This window comes from Mizuhopecten yessoensis, unplaced genomic scaffold (assembly GCF_002113885.1).
Source record: "Mizuhopecten yessoensis strain PY_sf001 unplaced genomic scaffold, ASM211388v2 scaffold4977, whole genome shotgun sequence".
Lineage (NCBI taxonomy): Eukaryota > Metazoa > Mollusca > Bivalvia > Pectinida > Pectinidae > Mizuhopecten > Mizuhopecten yessoensis.
This window is the reverse complement of record NW_018405816.1, coordinates 688154-714870: the sequence shown is the minus strand read 5'-3', so window position 1 is coordinate 714870 and position 26717 is coordinate 688154. Positions and strand designations below refer to the sequence as shown.

Sequence of the window (26717 nt, the reverse complement as noted above, 5' to 3'; positions counted from 1 at the left end):
GAAACACGTATAGCGGACAGCAGACCTACAGCTAGCTTAACGTCAACGAAACACTTATCGGCGACAGCAGACTCATAGCTAGCAAAACATCAACGAACCACTTACAGCGGACAGCAGACCCACAGATAGCTAAACGTCAACGCAACACTTATAGCGGACAGCAAACCTATAGCTAGCAAAACGTCAACCAAACACTTATAGGGGACAGCACACCTATAGCTAGCAAAACGTCAACAAAACACTTAGAGGGGACAGCAGACATATATCTAGCAAAACGTCAACGAAAAACTTACAGCGGACAGCAGACCTATAGGTACCTTAACGTCAACGAAACACTTATCGGCGACAGCAGACTCATAGCTAGCAAAACATCAACGAAAAACTTACAGCGGACGTTACGTCAAAAAACTCTGTAGCATAGCTAGCAAAACGTCAACAAAACACTTAGAGGGGACAGCAGCCCTATAGCTACCAAAACGTCAACGAAATTCTTATAGGGGACAGCAGACCTATAGCTATCCAAACGTCAACGAAACACTTGTAGGGGACAGCAGACCTATAGCTAAACCAAACGTCAACGAAACACTTAGAGGGGACACCAGACCTATAGCTAGCATAAACAAAACATTAAGACATATAGCTAGCAAAACGCCAACGAAACACTTATAGGGAACAGCAGACCTATAGCTAGAAAAACGTCAACGAAACACTTACAGGGGACAGCAGACCTATAGCTAGCAAAATGTCAACGAAACACTTAGAGGGGACAGCAGACCTATAGCTAGCATAAACAAAACATTAATAGTATACAACAGCCTTATAGCTAGCAAAACGTCAACGAAACAATTATAGGGGACAGCAGACCTATAGCTAGCAAAACGTCAACGAAACACTTACAGCGGACGTTACGTCAAAAAACTCTGTAGCAAATGAAATGTCAACAGTACACCTTTAGCGTGCGAAATAACACTAACTGACCTACAGCGGACGTAACGTCAACAACAAGGCTATAGCGGATGTGACGTCAACAACTCACTTATCTTGAGAGTAACGTCACCAAAACACTTGTCGATGACGGTACAAGTGTGTAGGTTGATTACATTTTGTTCTACCTTCGAAAAGGAGATGCATTCCGTTGGTTATTTTCTAACAAAAACAATTATTATGTGTGTACTTGTTCGTTAAACTCAAAATAATCTGTCCTTAAACTAACAATCGTCGGAAATACCCTGATAATAACTAGTGTATTAGAGTAAATCGATACTTAATACATATTGTATTAACCCAATATATTATAGTGCGATGTTCTCGTTCCAGGAACAATATAGGTGTTACATTTGTATCCAAACCCATTCGGATGATACACTCTATGCGTCTATTTACGTTCTGAAAATTACGTAGATGTTTTCCTGATCTGATTAAGTGCTTATCTAAAAATAAAATCTGCGCTGATTCGCTATATGTGTATAATCACGGCAAGCAATCGCGTCATTAGAATATTGAAAGCGGTGACGAGTTGTCACTCTACAATATTTCTTACTGACAAGGTTTATCGTGTAAAACTATTAAAGTTTCTATTTATTTCCTTTGTGTCCAATGAAAATTGCGCATTCTTATGACCATAACTTCCGTATATCACATGCTGTCCAACCCCGCGCATTGCACGTGCATCAACGTCAAATATGTCAGAGGGAGATCTGAGTTACAAATGGTTGCTGATCGATTGGGAGAAGTGGGGCCACCCTCAAGGATGTCAGTGGGGTATTTGTCTCACCGTCAATCTGGAATTAAGTGGGATTAAACGGAATACACGCGGGCCCTGCAGGGTGATATATTTTCTTTGTGGTAACGGGACGGTGTCGTTGCTGCTACCTTTCAGGGGAGATTGGGGGGATTACAGGGTGAACCTCGTCGCGGACAGGAGTACGTACTCCAAAATTCGAAAACAAATGGAACTCGACAGCAGACTTTTAAAACTTAATAAAAAGTGGATCGATAGGTGCCGATCTCTGGTTTGAGATATGAAAGCCGGCATTTGAAGACGATCTATAAGCTAGGTAAAGACACACGGATCCCCAAGCCTGGTAACCGGTAAACCGCCTTACCCCGGGTAGCGGCTAGACAATGGTATATAAGGTACAGTCCGCCACCTCCCTAGAAACGTCGTCGATTTAACCTTACTCGTGTGTCTGTTAGAGAAAACGTTTATCTTTACAGCATTCTTTGGTCCTTTGAACACAGCTGACGTTGACTTGTGGTGTATGTTGTTGACGTATGTATAGAGATAAATTGTCTACACTTGATGATCTACATTTTATTAATGACTGGCGGACGGACATTTTCTGTCATTCAGCTTTGCATGAATTAATCCGCACTTGCACTTTGTGCTGTCATGCCTACCGGCAAAGATAAATGGTACACATTCCATTCCATATAATTTTGTCACACGAACTCCGAAAACAGAAATGAGGACTGATTAATTGGGAGATAAGATAGGACGGAATGAAGCGCCTAAGTTCCGTCCTGGTATAAGAAACGCTTACAGATATAAAAACAATATGGTTATACTTTTACATGTTCAACAGAAGCATACTTCGTTCCGTCTGGATCAAAACCCCGAATCTCTCAAACTTCTTAACTTTAAGAACATTATCTCAACAATTTATGCAATGGCTTTATTTCTCAAACATTAACTAAAATAGTGTAATATTATGAATTATTCATTATTATTATTATTATTATTTCTTTAAGAAACTGGGACCTTTTGCCTTCAACCGTGAATGAATTGAACAAAATATTACTCTATATTTGAGAGGAAACGTGAAATTCTTTAAGAAAGTTAAAGTTGAGCATGTCCCTAAAAGTTAGAAGTTTCGTTGTATAGAGGCGAGTAGGATGCATTTTTGAAAACATATTCATGGCATTTCAGGTAACAAACCTTTACTTAGCCACATAATAAACTTGTTTAAAGTAGCAACAAATGAAGCTGAAGAAGCACGTATCGATCATACAAACAGTGATGACGACGGGATGTTCTGGTTTGGTTTCGACTGATGCTTCGTATGTGTACCGTGGACAATATATGTCATACGAGAGTTGTGTTTTCGTGTCAACTGCGGTCAGATCTACTCGCCTATTGACACTACGGTATATAGTTCCCTTACATCTTGTCACACGAGTGCAATATCGAAAGCGATAATTTGACAAAGTCCGTTACAGTGATAGTACTGATGTACATGGCTTGTCATTGTGACACCACACAAGGCTTACATACAAACACATGTATAAATGTCGTGAATTGAACACATCGATCTGTTGTCGTATTCGTAATGTTATATAGCGACAGCATTATCTTGACGAATTTAAATGTAAGTAGAAAACGGTACCATGCATAAATCATGCTATACATCAACTGTTACGTTGACGACATGATGTAAGTGGTGCTGATTTGCCGTAATGATAACACAAGTCGGACTCGGAGATATATCCGGCCATCAGGATCACACACAAGTCCATTACACTAAACGAACCTTCCCAAGCTACAAGTAAACATGTTCCGTTCACAATTAGGCGATACTCTATTAGACTTGGTGAACCTTCCCAACTACAAATGAACACAGTTGATGTACACAAAGGATACCTTTTCTGAATATTTTCCACGATGTTATCGTTAAAAACGTAACAAAACTTTACATTGTCGTTCAATTCAAACGAGTATATTCCATTGTGGAAATTGGCCGAAAATATTCAAAAACATAAACATGAAGAGATTTTTTAAAACTAGGTCTTTTTATGACGATTAAAAGGGGCTAAATATATTATTTTAAAAGGGTCTGTCTCTTTAAAAGCGCTTTAACTGTATACTTTGTATCTGGTCAGTTGGATCTTAATTAGCTGTTGTTCATACAAGCTTCGTGACCATGTTTTTCATAGATGAATGGTTTAAAATAACGTGGCGATGTTTATGACGATGAGAATTATTACCAGGACGAAACTCTATCTAACGGATTCCATAAACTCAACATTTTTTGAATATTTAAAATATTTTGGCTTCAACATGTAAACAATCAAACACAGCAAAAACACAGATAGATACACTTCCTTTGATAAATGTTACTAACGAACTAATCTGGTTTTAGTTGCCGGGATGTAACGCCTTTTGCATATTCACATCTTTTCGTACAGTATTATAAAATCTTTCAAATCATGTTACGTTTTGTTTTAAACACAATATAAACACGTGACTAGGACAATCGAAGAACACCCAACATTTCCTAAATAAAGTTCGATAAATCAAACTGACCATCACTGACCGCGAACAAAACACTCAATATCATAAATACAAAGTTATATGTAAAACAGTATGCTTGATAGTACACTTAATGTGCATTGTACATCCGGGTCCTGATATTGTGCAATACCGTTCGGAACAAAACCTGCACGGGATGCTCAGAACGAACAATCAAAACGTGATATGGGGTCATAATAGTCACGAAAAGGTACGGGCGGTGCAGTCCCGTTAATGTTTGGTGAAATCATGTTTTGTTGTTATTTAGCTAACTAGTATTAAACCTTTTATGGACTGGCCAGACATTTTTCCTTGAGAACAAACAGGCCTCAACTGGACACGCACAGGTGTGACGTGACTATCAGGTGCTGACGGCACCAGTCATGCGGTCACAGGAACGACAACACTTATCATCTCTCAGTGCAAAACAATAATAATAAAACTGGACGCAGGTCGTTTTTCATTATCTTAAATGTAAAGTTTGGTGACAAAACATCAAGTACACAGGACATACCTCGTCGTCTGTCCATTTTATTTCTTAAGATAGGCATTAATTAACCTGTCTATATTTTGACAACAAAGTGCCTGGCGCCAGGTAACTAAAAAAGTAGACCTACGGAAAGCAAAACAATTTGCATATTTTTTTCTCAGAAATTTCGCGGTTGGAGTTTAGATGTTATATATTGAAGCTTTTGTGTCCATTTTTCTTCATATGAAGGAAATGTTGTATGTGGTATAGCGTTAACAGTCTCGTTTAGTCTGTTTAACACGCGTATGTTAGGCATAATATTTATCACCAGGTTATCTATTTGTCGCGTAGTCCTAAATGCCTCAGAACCAGATTGCCGGGGCGATAAAACAACAGTGCTCTGTTTAATTTTCACACCGTGTGTTCAATCCTGAAACCAAGCATCTGTTCTAGCCCTTTTGTTTATCACTCGTCCTATTGTACGATTTTACATAAGCATATCTCGGCTGTTTTAAAACGAACATATGTGTTGCGCCCGTAGCTGTTTTTGCGATTGTGGTCAAGTGTCCTTGGACTTGAGACATCGAAGCGGCCCCCGGCTCGAACAGTGTTGTGAAATGCCGTGTTTAGACGTGCGATGATGATGTTACGATGATAACATCATTGACGGTTAGGGGAGGACGGAGGCGGGGAAATGTGCATATGGAAGGACTCTTGACAGGGGCCCCGAGGGACGTGTGGTATACATATACATCAGTTAGTCAATACACCTACATCTTATAAAGGTACACATACATGTACATGAAAGATATATAGGTACAGATTTGCACATACAGGCATACAAACACATTTGCACTATTTTTTCCTTACGTAATACTTTGTCCTCTCTTATCTATCTCGGTGGTTTCTCTCACCAGAAACAAAATATGAACACAGTACTATGTAAGTCTCTGACATAGCACAACCGTCAAAGGTCAAAAGTTATCCAGTGATTGTCGTCGGCGAATTTCATAATTTTACTATGTTACCAGAGACCTATATAATATATAAACATAAAACAAAATATGTCTCTGATGCTATCAATCAGAATTGGTATTGTAGCCGAGTTGTTCGTCATTGTAAGGCATTAATGGAGTTGCGATGTATGCACTTTGAAAATCCGAAAACACACGTTTTGTTGGGGTAGAGGGCGTGTGGAGGGTAAACGAGGTGGAAGGAAAGGTAGGAGGAGGGTGGGTTAGAGATGGTCAATGGTGGAGGGTAAACGAGGTGGAAGGGAGGGGATAGGGATGGGGAGGAGGAGGAGGGTGAGTTAGAGATTGTCCATGGTAGAGGGTGAACGAGGCTGGAGGGAGAGGTAGAGTGGGGATAGGGTGGAGGTGGTCCGTTGCGGAGGGAAAACGAGGTTGTACTTTGTTTTAATAGACCATTACGTTTTCTTGTAAAATGGAATAAGTAAAATCAAACGACATAGTTTGTTTTCGTAACCTTTCCACGTCTGCGGTGTTGTAAAACCATGAACATCTGCCAACTGTCATTGAGATAGACGTCCCAGGCACGGCTGTATAATGAAAACGACAGCGTTATTAATTCCTACCAAATTCCCGCTCTCATGTTAAGTACTTTGCACGTGTCTGCTAATGTCCACTGTCCGGAATATTGCATGAACAGTCGTTAGAGCAAGGCTGCCCACAAAGGTAATTAATTACCATGTGTAATAAACGTGTATATTTGGATATGAGCCGTAACTGACCACGAGAGCGACAGAATGAGTTTGTATAGGTATTCTAACAAAGATCAAAGTAACGTGTATACATATATATACCTACAATAAAACGAGGAAATTTACGATAGCGAGAGGTGCAAACAGCAATGTTGGCCTCATAAAGCATGGCCTCGTGTCCAGCCTTGGACAATACATAAGTGTGTCAACACTTGCTGGACATATACTCTACTCGAGATACGTACCGGTCAACGGTAGATGGCAGAGGCGATGATAAAGTAAACGATGATGTCTATAAACCTGTTGATGGTCCGCGGTAAGACATGGTGTCTGCACCGTCACACAACCAAATCGTCTCCATATCGAACAGGTTCCCTCTACATTCTCTTATCCGCACTCGTTCTCCATCTGACGTACAATAATAAGTAGTAATATCTAACGTACAGGTGTGGGCCACGCATTCTTACACATACAGCTCCTGTGCAGGTTCGGAATAGAATAAAACAGCTGTATCCCACTTTATGATAGTATGTGCGGACTCAGGTTGAGCTCCCTGGACAATCAGTAGTTTTTCTTCTGTGACTTCCGCTTGGAGAGATCAAAGTCCGAATCAACCCGCAATGCTTCTCTTTTTCATTCTCGCCTACCTGCTTCTTGTTTTCGGCGGTGGCTCCTTAGGTCTCTCTATCAATACTACCTGTTCCGAGTACATGAAACCCTTAACAAAGCTTTTTGCAAAAAGCAAATGGCGATTTCGCACACTCTGCGGTCAAGGTCGTTCACTACAATATTGACAAAATCTGGGTTCCCCCTCAACAGTATCCGGCCTTCGACATATCGGGGCTCTCGTTCTCGGTGATCATGATGACTGTCGGGATCTGATAGGTATTCATTGGGGTCAGATACGAAACAAATTCTAAAATTATATGAGTAGTATAAGGATTGGTTATTTTCGCGTTATCGGAAGACCCGGATGTAAATGTGCCCACGATGTGAGAACGATGGTGTTTCGTACTCTCAGTACTACGGTAACCAAGAACGTGAATAACTTTAACGACAAAGTACTTGTTCTAAATCACGAAACTCGTCCGCCCGAACCACAGCCAAATTATACCCACACAATGTACGCCTTTTTCGTGAAAGTTCTGCCGGGATACATTATTTATTACTAAGCTATCCTGCTCCCCGTATACAACGTTCATAGAGATACATTGCACAAAGTTCATTAGCATATAAAAGTTAATGGGCCGGAACACATTAAAATGTATATACATAATATCACATTTCCATGTGTCACTACTTGGAATAACATATGTCCCAACCCAGGTATGTGTATAGCTCAGCTTGTTATAAAGGACTTTTGTGGTAAATTGTCATCCAAATATTCACCGTACATACTTAATTTAATGACGCATAATTCAGAAATGTTAAAGGTAAAATTACACTTAAGTTATTAAAATGTAACTTAACTTTATATCAAACGCATATTAGACAAAGTGGATTCTTCTCGCACGCATCATTGTTTACTTACATTGCTACACGAAAAAACCACTATAATACACAAATGTTACACTTGGCCAACGATGGTCATATTGACTGCCAGAACATATGTTTATGTTTTAATATTTAATTCATGACATTTTCAGTTGTTGACAAATTTATTGATCCCACTCATAAGCCGTCTTACAGGCGAGATGAGTAACGGCACTGAACAGGCTAGGTTTCTCCAAGCGTGTATATCGAGTAAAGAGATATTGGGTTCGAATCTCCGTTCGGTCGTACAAAGTTGATTGGTATTGATGAATTATTGGACTTTTGTCGAGGTCGATATGTTGTTTTATGAACCTATCAGATTCATAAAACAAGATATTAACCGAGATAAAAGTCATTAATTAAATATAGCAAAACATGTTTTAAAGCAAAATGGGATATTAGATAACCGAATTAAGTGAGGATGAAGGTGGAGGGTGGGGCTTGGAACGAAATATCCTGATCTAAATTTAGGATTATGAGGTCGATATGATTACGTGCAAGACAAAATAGAAGCATTTGGTCGATATTCTGTATATTGGCGAACCTGAGACTAAGAATTAGCTAATTAAAATCTAGGAAAACCGGATCGTATGTTATTGTACTGGAGATAAGAGTAACGACACCAAACAGGCTAGGTTCGTCAAAGCGCTCGGCAAGAGGTAGGTATCGGGTTCGAACCTCAGTCCGGCCGTTGCATTTCTCCCACTTAGGTAAGAATGGACATGAATATGTAACCAGATTGTTCTGGTAATCTGTTAAAACCTTTCAGACACTTGGTACTATTTCGGAGTTTATAAACTATATTTTTAAATTAATCTCAACTTCCATGAGAAATAGATGCAAATGTATGTATCACATATTCTACGATAGCTCTCTGGTATATTACAGCTTATGAAACATTGACGAGCTGCTGTATAAACACTGTTATTTCCGCCTATTAAAATCGCATATTCATGACAGACAATCTTCAGATGGCAGTACATATTTAATTAATGAATGTATTGACAGACATCCAGTGTTTAAGCATAAGCTACAATACATCTCTTACGGTTCTCGTATATTAGGTAACAGCCATTACGATAGAATTACGTGGCGTATCGTATGGCGTCAAAAAAACAAAAGCAGCTTAATTTATGTTTAATACTTATGAACCAACAGTCATAAATAGACATGATACATTTTGTGGTGTGACGTCATGTGACACGTTTGTAAATGAGTTTCTTCCCTGCGGCCTCTCAACTTCGACACGCCATCCTACTTACCCTCAAATATTATGGATCAACGGTGTTTCTCGAGTTGGTGTGTTATCCGTGACTAGATTTTGAATCATTGTATATATATATAGTATTTCACTTATCATAGGTTCAAAGTCATCTTCTGTGGTACACGCCTGCAGCGCTCAAATGAAAAGGACTGGGGGAAAATGGAAATCAAATTCACTTAAATGTTTCGTTTGCACGATCTGCGCAGTGATGCGTCCCGTTGATTTTGATTGATAAATGACGTTAATCAATCACCCAATGAAACATCTGTTTAGCCGATACGGGATATAATTTGGCCAATCGCAGTCAGCCGAGCAAAAACAAAACCCAGAGAGTTCATGTGTAGAAAATAAATCACAGCACGTGGGACTGTATATAGCACTTGACTAGCTATGAGAGCGGTTTCGTTACCAAGAAAGGAAACAAGGCCGTATGTTATATTTTTATCGCTTCCTGTGAGCGTCTTTTTGTCTTGGCCTTCAAATTGATTGTATTGACGTCATCACAAACCGAAAGTAACATTGTAACAACAGAAAAAAATGCGCTTACTACAATAATTTTTGTCTCGTTCATCAGAATAACATGTAAATCAACATCGCCTAAAACGAAACTGAAACTGGCCAACAACAAGAAAAAAACGTTACTCGGTAATAACTAACAGTTATATAGAGCCCAGTCAGTATGTTTCTCATGTAAATAGCGGTCAAGAACTTGATAAGATTTCAATATCCCATTATCTTGGATATGACAGCAGTGTCGTAAATCGGGATTTTTTTCTATTATAAAACAATAAGCGTGTATAGCGGCTATACAATGGCTGTAGTAGATGTGTACAACGTAACGTTACCTACATTTAATGACAGGCTATGATGTCATGACATGCTCTTATCAACCTGCACACCGGATCGTTAAGCAATTGATAACCGATAATAACCGTGATTGGCAATCAATCAGTGTCAATATCAGTTACCGCCACGGCGTACAACGGGCCAAGACCGTCGTATTGAAACCGTGCCTGTTACTGTCAGTGAGAAATGATCGGTAAAATGGACACAACTTTAATGTACTTAGAAAATGAAATGGTGTGTTCAGGAATAAAGACAATGAGATTCCGATGATTTGATTTTTTTTGTATTTAACAAGGCTTTTGCCGTCCCCGGCAATGCATTGATCAGTATAAGGGGAAAACAGGGTGGGGATGCGTACCTGTGAAGAAACACAATAATATTGAGGAATGTTCAACGGTGTCTCATGATTCCTGGAGATTAATAGAAAAACAAATAGAAACAAATGCTGCCGACACCAAAACAAAAAGAGCCCGTGAAGTTCACTGACAGCTTCAAAACTGAAACCAAACAAAACTACCATTCTCAACATAATAAAAATAGAAACACTGTCGCCACAATGTAAAACATATTAAACATAGAAACACTGTCGCCACAATGTAAAACATATTAAACATAGAATCACTGTCGCCACAATATAAACATATTAAACATAGAAACACTGTCGCCACAATATAAAACATATTAAACATAGAAACACTGTCGCCACAATGTAAAACATATTAAACACAGAAACACTGTCGCCACAATATAAACATATTAAACACAGAAACACTGTCGCACTGTCGCCACAATATAAAAAATATTAAACATAGAAACACTGTCGCCACAATATAAAACATATTAAACATAGAAACACTGCCGCCACAATGTAAAACATATTAAACATAGAAACCCTGCCGCCACAATGTAAAACATATTAAACATAGAAACCCTGCCGCCACAATGTAAAACATATTAAACATAGAAACCCTGCCGCCACAATGTAAAACATATTAAACATAGAAACACTGTCGTCACAATATAAAACATATTAAACATAGAAACACTGTCGCCACAATGTCAAACATATTAAACATAGAAACACTGTCGCCACAATATAAAACATATTAAACAAAGAAACACTGTCGCCTCAATGTAAAACATATTAAACATAGAAACACTGCCGCCACAATGTAAAACATATTAAACATAGAAACACTGTCGCCACAATATCAAACATATTAAACATAGAAACACTGTTGCCCCATGTAAAACATATTAAACATAGAAACACTGTCGTCACAATATAAAACATATTAAACATAGAAACACTGTCGCCACAATATAAAAGAACCACCACCAAAACAAAAACGTTACCAAAACCAAAAACAAAACAATGACCTTCACCGGCAAAACTAAAATCCATTACCACCACCTAGAACAACCTTCTCGACGAAATAATGAGAAAACCATAGACCCATGTTCACCACAGAAACCCTAGAACAAGCGTCACGACGAAATAGTGAGAAAAGCATAGACCCATGGCCACCACCTAGAACAACCGTCACGACGAAATAGTGACAAAAGCATAGAACCATGGTCACCACCGAAACTAAGCATCGCCAAAACAAGCATCAACAAAGAACTAAAGATAGCGAAACTATAAATAAACAGACAAGATAAAGCGTCACTAACAATGCCAACAAACGCGGTTCACATATTGACGTTAAATTTGGCACATACGTGTATAAACAACCGCCCTCCATACCACAGAACGTGTGACATTGGTCAGGTATATGCTTTACTATTACCTGTCCATCCATCGGTCAAGTTTTATTTCCTTCGTGTCTGAAAAACGATTAAGGTCCAGTAAAGGCCGGAGAACACGATGGTAATGAAGCCAGAAGTGTGAGGGAGTCCTGACCAGTGTCGTAAAAGGTCGTCAGTTATGAGTACATACTGGAGAGATTTATGTAAATGTTTATTTTCATACCGGAAAAAATAGTCCGGAGCGTGGGGGCTGGCCTTGTCAGTGTGGATCCAATCTTATAAAGTCTGGTTAGCTTCGAACCGTATTTTATTTTTTTACACGAATATATTAACGTAATTAAAATTAATTTGTGATTATTTAAAGTAATGATATGAAGAAAAGATACATGTAATTATAGGTTTATTTTTGAAGCTATCCATGCAGATCAATTGGAGAACTGCCCCTGTAGGTTAACTATGTTTGTCAACTTTTCTCTGAAGCGTTTATGTAATTTTGGTAGTTTTCAATGCCAATTGTCCTTTTTTACTATTGTTTTACTCTTGTAAATTAAAAACAGCACCAAGTGTATGACACAACATTAAAGATAAGCCGTCAACAAAACCATAGCCCACCTACATGGTATCATCAACACACAGAGGTAACCATATCGTCAACACGCATGGGTAACCATAGCGCGTCAATACACAAAGTTAACCATAGCGTCAACACACAATGGTAACCATAGCGTCAATACACAGGAGTAACCATAGCGTCAACACACAGGAGTAACCATAGCGTTAACACACATGAGTAACCATAGCGTCAACACACTTGAGTGACCTTAGCATCAACACACTTGCCTGACCATAGTGTCAACACACAGGAGTAATCATAGCATCAATACACATGGGTAACCATAGCGTCAACACACAAGGGTAACCATAGCGTCAACACACAAGGGTAAAACTAGCGTCAATACACAAGGGTAACCATAGCGTCAAAAACAAGGGTAACAATAGCGTCAATACACATGCGTAACCATAGCGTCAACACACAAGGGAATACACAAGAGTATCAATAGCGTTAACACACATGGGTAACAATAGCGTCAATACACAAGGGTTACCATAGCGTCAACACACAAGGGTAACCATAGAGTCAACACACAAGGGTATTAATAGCGTCAATACACAAGGGTAATCATAGCGTCAACACACACGGTAACAATAGCGTCAAAACACAAGGGTAACCATAGCGTCAAAAACAAGGGTAACAATAGTGTCAACATACAAGGGTAACAATTGCGTCAATACACAAGGGTAACCATAGCGTCAACAGACAAGGGTAACATTAGCGTCAACACACAAGGGTAACCATATCGTCAACACACAAGGGTAACCATAGCGTCAACACACAAGGGTTACAATAGCGTCAATTCACAAGGGTAATCATATCGTCGAAACAAGGGTAACAATAGCGCCAATACACAAGGGTAACCATAGCGTCAACACACAAGGGTAACAATAGCTTCAACACGCAAGGGTAACCATAGCGTCAACACACAAGGGTAACAATAGCTTCACCACACACAAGGGTAACCATAGAGTCAAAAACAAGGGTAACAATAGCGTCAATACACAAGGGTAATCATATCGTCAAAACAAGGGTAACAATAGCGCCAATACACAAGGGTAACCATAGCGTCAACACACAAGGGTAACAATAGCTTCAATACACATGGTAAACAATTGCGTCAACAAATATGGGTGACAATAGCGTCAACACCAAAGGGTAGCAATAGCGTCAATACACAAGGGTAACCATAGCGTCAACACACAGATGTAACCATAGCATCAACTCATAAGGGTAACCATAGCGTCAAACATAAGGACCACAGAGTTAACACGCCAAAGATAACCATATTGTTAATACACGGGGACAAATACGCCATCATAAACGCCAGGACGACCAAATCGTCAAAACGTAAGGGGAAAATATAGTAGCAATTAACCAGGACAGTCATGGAGACAACACACAAGGGTAAGTATCACACAAATAAAACCAAAGTGTCAAAAATGTAACTCAGAGTCGAAACGTAAAGACAGCTACCTCAACAAAATAGAGATACTATCACGTGTATAAAACAAATGTGAATCATGTTCTTATATTTCCCACCTGAATTAACAATTAAATCTAATGTAATATTATTATGCATGACATCATCAGAATTGCCATATTAATGACTGTTTATGAAAAATAGGTGAATATTAAATTCAACAATGTGATACTTAAAATATTAATTGAAAATAGGAATTAAGTGAGGCCAAACGATTCGTATAGTAATTACGCCTGTACAATAATATTATTCTTATTCACAAGTATTTTGTTAAAATGGAAAAAAATCCTTATTGATGAATTACATCCTACTATCGAGTGCAGTCTGTCTCTATGATGCATACACTTTAAGATCTGAAACATAACACCTGTTAATTACTGTGAGTAACAAAAATTAGAGTCGTAAATATCAAAGTCGCTCAAACTGTAGGACGATTTTATCAGAATAACATATGCATAATATAAAGTGGTAAGGTCAAAGTAGATCACCTTGCATAGTATTCGTGACGAAAGTAAATTAACTATTCTATTTCTAATGAATTTTTATTACGTTTTCGTAATCGAATCAATTAGCTGCGCATAACTCCGCCCGAGTAATTATAATTTTATACTGTTATTTCTTATTATGATTAAACTCACCTGTATTTATTGCAATGTTACCTGGAAAAGCGTTGTTTGTCACTAGGATCGTAGCGTGGTTACGTACGTAAGAGAGTCAGCTAGTACCTCGCCCTGTCTGTTACCATCCATACCAATTAGCCTAAATGTCGCGCGTGATTTACGTATTGTCAACGACGCACTTCAAAACGAACGTGAACCTTATTATTCTGAAATAAATAATTAAACAACAACATCGCAAAAACAATATTTCATTCAAAAAATCCGTATCGTTATAAGAAGTGTATGGATACGTCCTCTCAGGTTTTATCCTTTTTCTTTCATTATTTCATTCATGGTCGTTGCTAAAACCCATTAATGTGAATGGTCTCATATATCAATCAATGCGAAAGATTGTTCATAGCAAGTATGATGTTCAAAATATAGACAAAAAATCACAAAAAGTAAAGGGCAAAAGGGCACCCTTGTTTACTTCCCCGTACAACTGTTTCTAGATGCGATACAGCTATAGTTGATAACGTGTGCGTACTCCGAACATGCATGCACTTCATTTCGTTCACACATGCCATAGAAACCTTCATAAATCAAATCCTAGACATTTATGTTTTGAGTAATTCAGAATTAACAAATATACATCAGTCAAGTAGTCCATATATTACTTCATTATAAATGTTTATTAGAAGAAAAAAACTGATGTCCGGTTTCCCACCTGTCTGAAGTGTCCTTTATTTCGGCACTTACATTTTTATATAGAGTTGTTGTGTAACAATTCGAGTTATGTAAATACTCATTTATCCCATTGTTTACTGACCTATTTGTGAATTGTCTTTGTTATAAAGCTACCATTACTCGGTGATTATAAAGTGCTGACATATTCCTGGAGTCAACATCAAGTCCCTTCACAGATTGTGTATGTACCGACTATCGTAGATGTCCTCGATCTCCTGGGAACGATTACTATAAATAGATATATAATTGTAGAGTGAGCTTTACCGGCTACGCCGTTTGTATTGGTTTACGACGACTGAATGGTATAAACTAGAATCACTGTGCTACGGGGAGGTCTGTGCATGGTGTTGAGGAGGGCCATGGCACGAAACGCCTGGCCCTTAACACTCCGAGATTTACTGTCAACTTCTACGGCGATAGCAAATTAAATTGGAATAAGGATTACTCAAGTAGCCTGACCTTCGAACTTCCGCCAGATCGATACTGGATATTGGAAAATTATTGATTTATCGATTAATTTATTGATTTAAAGACACTTTGCGATTCGTTTTGTGTCCTGATACACAACTATATCGCGGCCCTATGTGATGTTATAAATCTGGCCTAGCTATAAACATTAGTCATTATAAGTGCACTCGTATACAAACGTTATCATCTGACAGAGACAATGCTTCATATACAATCCTCGCCGATACCATCAAAGATTACATCTATTGCCGCACCCCGTGTTATATCCGTCGTCATTGTAGAAGACTGGGTCGTGGCCGTTAAACGTAGACCGTTCGGAATGGGAAGCTATCTCCAGCTATAGGCGTAACGGATACTTTGTAAAAAATAGATATGTATAATATTGTGACTTTGTTTCTGAGAGGTCTTAATGACGCATACGTTATTACTACATCATCTATAAAAGCATACACTATCAATGACGGCGATGTTTTAAATTCCCGCATCAGCAAAGGTGTAAGGTCACAACAGGAAAGGTCAAAGGTCGTAACAGCAAAGGCCATAGGGAAACGATAATAGGGCCATCTCACTGAAAGGTCACAATCTAAGCAATGACATTCTACCCGGTCATGATATAGGGACAATGAAATAACATGAGGCGCCTCGTGTGACCCTGACGAGCAGGTAGGAGAGGTAGGGGTGGCATGTCAGTTTTGGTTTCCTTAATGTCCCCTTAGCAGAATTACCGAAAATCATGTTGTGCAGTAGATCCCACATTAGTCGCCTCTTACGAAGGTGGTGGATGACGACATCAAGATAGGGACAATTTAACACTTCTACTGTAGAAACCAAGACATGTAAAAAAAAAAAACGTATTTTCATATCGATTAGAACCATTTATTCTTTATTTTACTCTAAAAATGTTTACACAACGGCGTCTTCATTAATTCAACCCTACGTTTCTTCTGGTCGTACAGTGCCTGCTTTCTTCTGGGCGTACAGTGCCTGCCTCATTTCTTCTGGTCGTCCAGTTCCTGCCTGATTTCTTCTGATCGTCCAGTCCCTGCTTGACTCTTCTGGTCGAACAGTGCCTGATTTCGTCTGGTCGTACAGTGCGTACAGTGCCTGATGTCTTCTGGTCGCACTGTGTCTGCCTGATTTCTTCTTGTCGCTCAGTCTCTGCCTGATTTCTTCTTGTCGCTCAGTCTCTGCCTGATTTCTTTTGGTCGTACAGGGCCTGATTTCCTCTGGTCCTACAGTGCCTGATTTCCTCTGGTCGTACAGTGCCTGATTTCTTCTGGTCGCACAGTGTCTGCCTGATTTCTTCTGGTCGTACAGTGCCTGATTTCTTCTGGTCGTGCAGTGCCTGATTTCTTCTGGTCGTACAGTGCCTGATTTCTTCTGATCGTACAGTGCCTGCCTGACTCTTCTGGTCGTACAGTGCCTGATTTCCTCTGGTCGTACAGTGCCTGATGTCTTCTGGTCGTACAGTGCCTGCCTGATTTCTTCTGGCCGTACAGTGCGTACAGTGCGTACAGTGCCTGATTTCTTCAGGTCGTACAGTGCCTGATTTCTTCTGGTTGTACAGTGCCTGATTTCTTCTGGTCGCACAGTGTCTGCCTGATTTCTTCTGGTCGTACAGTGCCCGATTTCCTCTGGTCGTACAGTGCCTGATTTCTTCTGTTCGCACAGTGTCTGCCTGATTTCTTCTGGTCGTACAGTTCGTACAGTGCGTACAGTGCCTGATTTCTTCTGTTCGCACAGTGTCTGCCTGATTTCTTCTGGTCGTACAGTTCCTGATTTCTTCTGATCGTACAGTGCCTTCCTGTCTCTTCTGGTCGTACAGTGCCTGATTTCTTCTGGTCGTACAGTGCCTGATTTCTTCTGGTCGTACAGTGCGTACAGTGCGTACAGTGCCTGATTTCTTCTGGTCGTACAGTGCCTGATTTCTTCTGGTCGTACAGTGCCTAATTTCTTCTGGTCGTACAGTGCCTGCCTGATTTCTTCTGGTCGTACAGTGCCTGCCTGATTTCTTCTGGTCGTACAGTGCCTGATTTCTTCTGGTCGTACAGTGCCTGATTTCTTCTGGTCGTACAGTGCCTGATTTTAGAGATAATGAGAACGCTATGATTGTGATATGGGACGGGCATATTTTAGAATATCTGTGAGTTTATATGACTATCACATAATTTTCCTTTGTATATACTGACTTGAGCAAGTCTACAGGTTCTTCATCGTAGATGATGTGATCAACACTACATTTTAGAGTCGGGTAGATTCTAGGTGCTAGTGTTTCTTTTATTTTTGATTCATCACATAAAATGGTCAGTGTTATCACATACTGTTAATTTAAACAAGGTATGTGTATTAATTAAATGTCTGTTGTAGTACTTCTTTAATGTAATTACATTTCCAGGGAGATGGCTTTATACAAGATTTAAAATCTTGCTGCCAGATCCTATTTACGTTTCTGTTAACCTTTCTACTTATTATATATGATATATGAAATAAATAGTGTTTAAACCAAAATCAACATATATTAGACTTGCTTTAAGTCCATAGACAAGAAAATAATCGCGTACTAAAAGCCAGTCTAGGCATTTTAACACATTTCTGTATGATGTATCTAAAACAGATATATTGATTGTAAATTAAACTTCCAATGCCAGTAAGTTTAGAAATGTTAAATATTTGTTCAAATAAGCATGGTCCAAAACGCAGTCCTGATGGAGACAAAAAGGCTTTCTGAATTAGGTCTACTACCTGTTGTGTAATGTTGGCGGTCGTGTGAAATGTATTCGTTTTGTACAATAGATTGACATTAGCTATTTCCTCGGAGACTATATGTACGGGACGCGTTAATTACGCAGAGCAAACGTATACTGTGTATGGCTTTCACTAATGCTAAGTTATTCAACAGGTGAAAAACATGAATTAATTCATGACGGACTCTTACATAAACATGTTTCTTTCACATTCTTCCAATGAAAAAAGAAACACAATTGCGTGTTGCCTTTCAAATAATTTAATGTATACACGTACAAGTTTTCTACACAAATTTTATAGAGACAGGATGTTTTGTGAATGATGGCCTTTACAGGTATATAAAGGAAGATTTTCAATAGCAGCCTTATCAGGAAGAAGTCTGGTCTATGATGGTTTGTGATGGTTTATGATAACATTTACGGTACATGATTCCTGAGATATTAATCAAAATCATAATAGACACGGTTCATGTTTTACAACAGAAAAAATAGAATATAAAATTATCAGCTGTATCTGAAGGAGCCATTACAGTAAAGAAATCTGAAGTCGTTTTCAGCCTCCTCATTAATTATTGGTCCTGACTGGGTCCTTGTATAACTTGAGCGATTTAAATAGCTCCTATTATAGACATACGCTTTATCGTACGGACTCCAACACATCATTAACCCTTCATAGCAAAAACATCACAAAAATGTGTATTCATTATAATATTATAAACAAATATTTATGTAAAAAACACTGAACGGTTCCCGGCTGACAAGGTCGTCAAATAATACCACGCCTTTCTACGTTCTTGTTATTCCGTTTTTTAGATTTATATGTTTAACGTTATTCTGATATTCTGTCTTTTGTTCTTTTAATATAGTTTATATAAGCGTATACGTGATGGTGTATAAAACGAATGTGGCGACGGATATGGTGTACAGTATTATTCACATTTTCCTTGAAAATATTCATTTATCAAAAAATGTGTCATCCCATCCTGGTATATAAATGTTCGTAGGCGCAATCTTAATGAGATTTAACTGAGATGATGGTACAAGTCCAGAAACTCTGTGTTCTTTTGAGCCTAATCGGCGTTTGTAAAAAGGTGGTGAGTGCATAAGGCGGCTATATGTTACACTGGAGGGTCTTTTTTTAAATGGAAAAACAATCGCTAACACTATATATAGATCAACTAAATGTACGCAATAATACGTAGGTATATCTAAAAATAGATTACCTGATTCTAGATATATGTTTCAGCCATGTGGTACGAAACAAATGTACCTGCCACATGCGCTCACCCCTTTAAAAATTGAAATCTATGTCATTTGAAAATTTGGAATCTGTAACGAGTGGTTAGTTTTAATTGTATGACGTCACAAGTCTCTACCAATCAAAACTATGTCAACTCAACTTCAATTCATTTTACTGGCACATCAATCATTCGTGTTGTCTCGGATGATAACGCGCCGATGATCTTATGATTAGGAGGAAACCTGAATTATCGAAGAAAACTTGTCGTACAGATTATAAAATATTACGGTCATATATCTGTAGTAAGTCACGAGAGTAGGGTGTTGTAAATATGAGTTTGTACTTGTAATAAAGGATTTGAAATGAGTGATAGGTTCTTTCACTATTTCTTGGAAACACGATGGATATGACAATGAGAGTGTTGACTATAGAATTTAGCGACACGCTCGAACAGGTACGAGTAGATTAAGATGATTTGTGGGGTAAAACACACCTGTTTACAAATAAATGCCAACTTAAAATCAAACGGACAATAGTCAATAGGATAATGCACCTAGTAAATGCATGCTATTCGTTTTGTCGATAATAAATATGAAATATCTAACTTATATTTTATCCCGAATCGGAAGTGTTTGCTCTACCGAAACTTGTTAAGTACACGACCTAAAGGGAAATTTATAACTTAATGAAACTGAAATCGGTGAAATAGAACGATTATGAAGTGAATATTTTGTTTTTTGTATACAGGTTCTGGTTGTTAATTTATCCAATGATAACAAGATAATTCAAGATTTAAAAATAATATTCAGTTTTAAATAATGATGCCACTTTCAACTGTTTAGTCGATAAAATAGAAGCTTAAAATACATTTTAAATGAAAAAGAAAATATACCACAGCGTCACCACAAAATAACAAAATCCGATCTCTACAAACATTGACGCGCTAGGATAGCAACAACAACTGAAGCGACACCAAAACAAAAGGAAAATCAACATAATGGGAAGCATTTCCGGTACCGCATGTGGCACCCGTCATGATGTCCTCTGTCAACGTAGGTAATCGCCGATTTAGGACATAATGAACTCTGATACTTAGGAATGGCGTCGTATTCACAACCATAATATGTCTTTTGCGCCAAGCCAGGATACCTCTATTGAGTAGCAGCAAAATGAATGGTTCCAGTGGACACCCTGTGCCGGTCACTGACTGGCAGGTGAGAGTGGCTGGATATAGAATGTTGACCAATGTTCACTGACCAGTTATTGGCTCTACACTGGTCGTGCTAGTCAGTGTCTGACCGCACAGTCTCTTGTTCCCACGCGTCCATTATAAAATGTAATGCATACTAGTATAACAATAACATTGTCATCTAGGAAAAGATTGTATTGTTGTTTTGTAGATTTTCGCAAAGCGTTTGATTTTGTGAACAGGTTAAGCTTATGGCGCAAGTTGACTAGGCTTGGTATTCGAGGAAAAATGTTGTCTGTTTTAAGTCGCTTTGTTAATCAGTCAAATCCTGTGTTTCAATTAATGGGAAATGCTTTTTTTGAAAACAAGGTCGGTTCATTGCAAGGGGAAATTTTGTCACCATTACTGTTTTCACTTTTTATTTATAATTTTGAAATGTCCTTTATTGAAAACGGTGCAAAAGATTACGACTTCGGTGAGTTAAGTTTGTTTCTGTTGTTTGTAAATTACAATAATAAATTCACTTCTATCCTAAAACAATTAGCTAGCCAAGGACGAAAAGCTGCGTTTGCATTATTTTCAAAGTGTTCATCATTAAACTTAAATGTAAAAACTATGCTACAGCGTTTTGATACATATGAAAGCAGTATCCTTTTGTATGCAAGTGATTTTGGTGTATGCACAAAGCTCCAGAGATAGAACATGTACATTTAAATTTTTGTAAGAAATTACTAAAAGTGAAGAATTCGGCCAATAATAACATGGTATATCTTGAATTGGGACGGTTACCTCTAGTTTGGATGAGACAAATTAGAATGATGAAATATTGGTTTAAGATATTAAAATCTTAAAATTGTATTATATCCGCTCCCTATAGATGTTTATTACAATGTTGCAGTAAAAAAACCCACTGAGCTATAGCAATAAGAGATGAAATAGTCTAGTGATGTTTGGTTAAACCCATGTATTTCTCAGCAAAATTTGTTATTACCATTGATAAAACAAAGGGTTTTTATCAAGGCATACAATCCCTAAGGGCCTCGGTGGAAAACTCTCCAAAATGTTTATTGTATAAACAAATCATAGATTTTGGAGAATCATTACAATTTTACATCACAAAATATATACCAAAGAAATATCGCATTTGTTTAACTCGAATCCGTACATCTACACATTCTTTGGCTGTAGAAGTTGGAAGGTTTAATGATATACCTAGAGAACGTCGATATTGTAAACAGTGTAACTCCCCCTCTACAGTTGAGGATGAATTTCATTTGTATTGGTCTGTTCTAAATTCGAAAATTTCATATCCCGTTTTATCAAAAGCTATTATTGGAGAAAACCATCTGTGTTTTAAGTCGTTCAGTTATTGAGTGTCCATAATATCAAAGAATTGTGTCTACTAGGAAAATTCATCTATCAGGCAAACAAACTAAGGGTATTATAATGGAATATGATCGTCTTCATTATCTGTACATTGTCCATGATTTGTATATAATATGTATTGTATACTGATGGGCCAATGGCCTAAAGTTCGAATAAAACTTGAATAAAATCATACGCCTTTAATTTCGTTAATTACTTTTTAACAGTTAATTTAGATCTAATCCACTGGAACTTAAGATTACAATTACTAGGTAGGTGTTAAAGGACTCTAAACTGAAATGTGCGGAACATTGATCCCATTTTTAACTGTATACTTTCCTTTAATCTGTAACCTACATGCTGTGTGTGGCATGACTCTCGCTTTGTACGTTTATATTTCTTATCTTGTATGGCAAATATATCAGTTATCGGAATCGGATCGGAATTGATTTAAATCCAGAATAAAATTACACATACGCGCAGTATATATTAATATTAATCAACCCCCATATTGCTGATTTAATGCTGCATATTTGCCATAAACTCATCATCAGATTAAACATTATCATAGCAAAAGATACTATCGACTTCCTGGTACTGATGGCCCTAACGTCGTATAAATAAACAGCTTGTTCCCATTCACGGAAACATTATAAGGTCCCCTGGAAATCCTATCGGCTGTGATGTTAAAATCTTTCTCTTTTATCAAACAAACGCTCAAATGAAATTAAAAGTCTTCAAATTAAGGACATGTTATGTATTATTGACAGCTGGGCAATGCAGTTTTGACGGGAAACCATTTCAAATTCTGTTTTAAATTGCGTCTAAGTAAATTAAGTTGGAGATTTTAATGTATTACGATGCTCAATATGGTGTTATTGTAGTCACTTCCTGGACCTATATAGACTTTCCTTGATATTATAATAAAATCGAATCCGATGTACTTCCGAACATTTTAGCTTCCACGAACAACTCGTGTGATATGATAATGGGGACGGTATCCGGATATGGAAACTGCGTGATAACAAATGGGTCATTAGCGTAGAACGGAGTTCGCTGTATTATAGGACATGACTAGTTTGTAGCAATATATGTGAAAATGTAAGTCAATTGATCCGGTATTATATATACCGGGACCGTCAGCGGATCGTATTTCTATGATAAATTGATAATAGGCCTTTGAAGAGCTGGTATCGATCCAAAATACTGGTATCAATATAGCTCCTATGTTAATGACTTGACTATAAATATGTAAATATGGTAAATGAAATTAGTGATCTACATGATATTATACTTTTGGTTTATTTTCAGCCCCAATCCGGATCCTCGCAGCCACCACCAGACCATGAAACCAAGGGAAAGCCTGAGCGTGTCCCGGATGTCGACGTACCGCACAGCGTTGTTCCTTGATTGGTCAAAAGCAAAAGTTGGAAAGTTTAACGCTGTGTTCCGAATACATGTCTGTGGAAATTTTCCATACCACAGTGGAAATATATTGTTTACAAACTGTTTATATTAAACTGCATTATTTATATGCATATCGAGGTATATAATTAACTTGGTTTAACGGTCCTACTGAACTGATTCAGTGTATTATACCATGAACACATGTAAGTGATAATGATTATTGATGAAAAAGGTTATTAAAAACTAATTGAGTCCAGACTAATAAACAAACCACACACCTTGTAGAGTCTCCGGCTCCTCGGACTGTCACAGTCTGTCAAGTACCAATTCACACCTACTGAAATCGTTAGTCTGGGAGGGAACTCTTTTAGTACATTTAAATTGCTTTGCTAATATAAAATCAGCCAAACAGAAACACACACTGAGATATATCTGTAAGTCCGACATTAGTTAAGGTTCTAATTTAAACCTTCGGTACTAGTTCGTATAATACATGGCCAATATCGGCAGATCTTCTCCTTTTCAAATGTAGTATGATAAGGATTATTTAATCAAATGCTACTACTATTTTAAGGCTATCCCGAAGGACATGTGTCCAAAACTAACAGCTCAGAGCAATGGTGTTGAAATACGATGAAATATTGTCAACCTTTCTGTATAAACATGAACTCATTATAATCATACGGGTCATCGTTTATTCCAAAGAAGTATTACCGAAGTACGCATTGTCTATAGACCCTTCTGCTCTTTGGCAGAGAACAATACTGCTCTTCAATCCACAAAAGATTTAATTGATTACATTAAAATGTATTACTTTACGACATTTATTTAACTCGGCCATACCCCACTCTGTTTACGTGACGTCACACCATTGTCTTCCAATACACGAGAATTACGTGGGCCGTTCTTATCTTGTAGGCCAGCGGGGGCTTGAATAAAACAAACCTATATGATTACTTAGACTGCCAATTCTCGTCACGAGATTGATGGGTTTGTACCGAGTATAGATCTGTGTGTATAAAATGAAAAATGTTGGGAAATATAGGACATTGTATTAACGATAGCAGATAAGTAGGTTAAAATAAAGACATGTATAGTTTCATTTAGAAGTATTTTCGGAACACCTGTGATATTTTTAGGAACCGATATACATAGCTTCTAAACTAAAAAGTGATAGCTTGGTTCAAAAACACTTTGTTTATTTTGAAATAAGTAAAATGCTATATTCAATATTTTGAATTTATTTTCGTCGTTGATTATGACTATATAAATGACCCAGTTTTAATGACCTTCAACGTTTCATATTAAAAACCCTGTTTTCTGACCTTCAACGTTTCATATTAAAAACCCTGTTTTAATAAGAAAAAAAACATCGAACTGATTTATTCCTTTTCACACAGCTAGATACACACCTTAGTAAAGGTCAAAACCAGGGGTCAAATTACTTGTTCGGTTGTCTGACCACTGTACAGCCCGGAGCTCATTACCTGCTCGACAGAAACCGCTTCTATCTTCCCAATAAAAACAATTATTGTAATTGTATAAGGAAAAGAAAACTGTTTTTATTAATTATCCATGTGGAGATAAAATCTGTTAAAGCGTTACATGTCGGGAGAGGTGTCGCGCGCGGGTCGACGACCGGAAGTGAGGGCCCAGCCGAGACAAAATGGCAGACATCCCATTAACAACGTGAAGACAAACACGGCCAAAATGGCCGCGAGGCTAGGTACACATTTATTGTCAATTAAAGGTAAAATTTTAATTATGTCTTAAATCATATAAAATCGTTGGAAAACTGTCAACTGATTTTATCAATACATTCGATACGGATTAGGTCACTCGCCCGGTATAGTTGGTCAATGGGTGTGTTACACGGTATTCCATGTACCGCCTAATGGGCATGGGAAAGTCGCGTTACTCAGGTGTACGCAGTATAAAAAGTAATGAATAAAACTTTATAAAAACAGTCTTGTACATATATCAGGGTTTGAACTGTTGATAGTAAATTATCTGAGAGACGTTCGCCGAATAGCGTGTATGTTTTCACGGTTTGGCCGCTGACACCTAGTTCTATAAAATATGAAAGGCAAGCATATTTCTTTTTAACGTTTGATGAAAGAAATAGAACTTATGTGATCAATTTCAAAAATTTCATCAGCGACAGCGTCTACATTTAATAATAGGTGATATATATCTACTGTTGTATTAAACAGTATATACATGTATTCAGAAACATTTGATAATTCGAGGCAATTGAAGTGCGGCTTAGAAGAAAACTTAAAACACACATATCATTTCTACCAGATGAGGGATTCGAACTCAAACACGTAACCTTATGAGTTCGTTGTGATAATCATTTTGTGTGGTTAAGGCAACCTTTTTGAATACCTGTATTCCCAGAAATGTAGTTCATATGTACAGTACAGAAAACAAACTTATGATAAATAGATACACTGTATTACCGTGGCTTATACCATTGACTTGTAGGGAAAACGCGATGCGGCACACAGCCAACATTCGACATTGTGTTGAAGAGGGCACTTACTCACCTAGGCCCCCTCCTTGACATGGTATGTGTCATATTTGGAGACGGGTTTTACCGTGACGACAGCTCTTTAATTCAAGGTCAAATCTTTTACTACACTAAAAAAAAAAAAGTTAACACTATTAAAAACATGGCGCGGACCCAAGAGTGTGATGGAATCCCCACATCCCCAACCCTTGTCCGTATACCCCCACATCCCAAACCCTTGTCCCTTTACCCCCACATCCCCGACCCTTGTCCCTATACCCCCACATCCCCGACCCTTGTCCCTATACCCCCACATCCCCAACCCTTGTCCCTTTACCCCCACATCCCCAACCCTTGTCCCTTTACCTCCACATCCCCGACCCTTGTCCCTATACCTCCACATCCCCGACCCTTGTCCCTATACCCCCACATCCCCGACCCTTGTCCCTATACCCCCACATCCCCGACCCTTGTCCCT

At 38.2% G+C, this 26717-nt stretch overlaps 1 long non-coding RNA gene across 1 annotated transcript in view; it reads left to right on the top strand.

The window, feature by feature from the left end:
- Positions 1–25237, top strand: part of LOC110450088 — a 66880-nt gene extending 41643 nt beyond the window's left edge. The window contains exon 3 of the long non-coding RNA XR_002462933.1: positions 23632–25237. This is a non-coding gene — a long non-coding RNA (uncharacterized LOC110450088). The remainder of the gene's footprint in view (positions 1–23631) is intronic.
- Positions 25238–26717: the final 1480 nt, after the last annotated feature.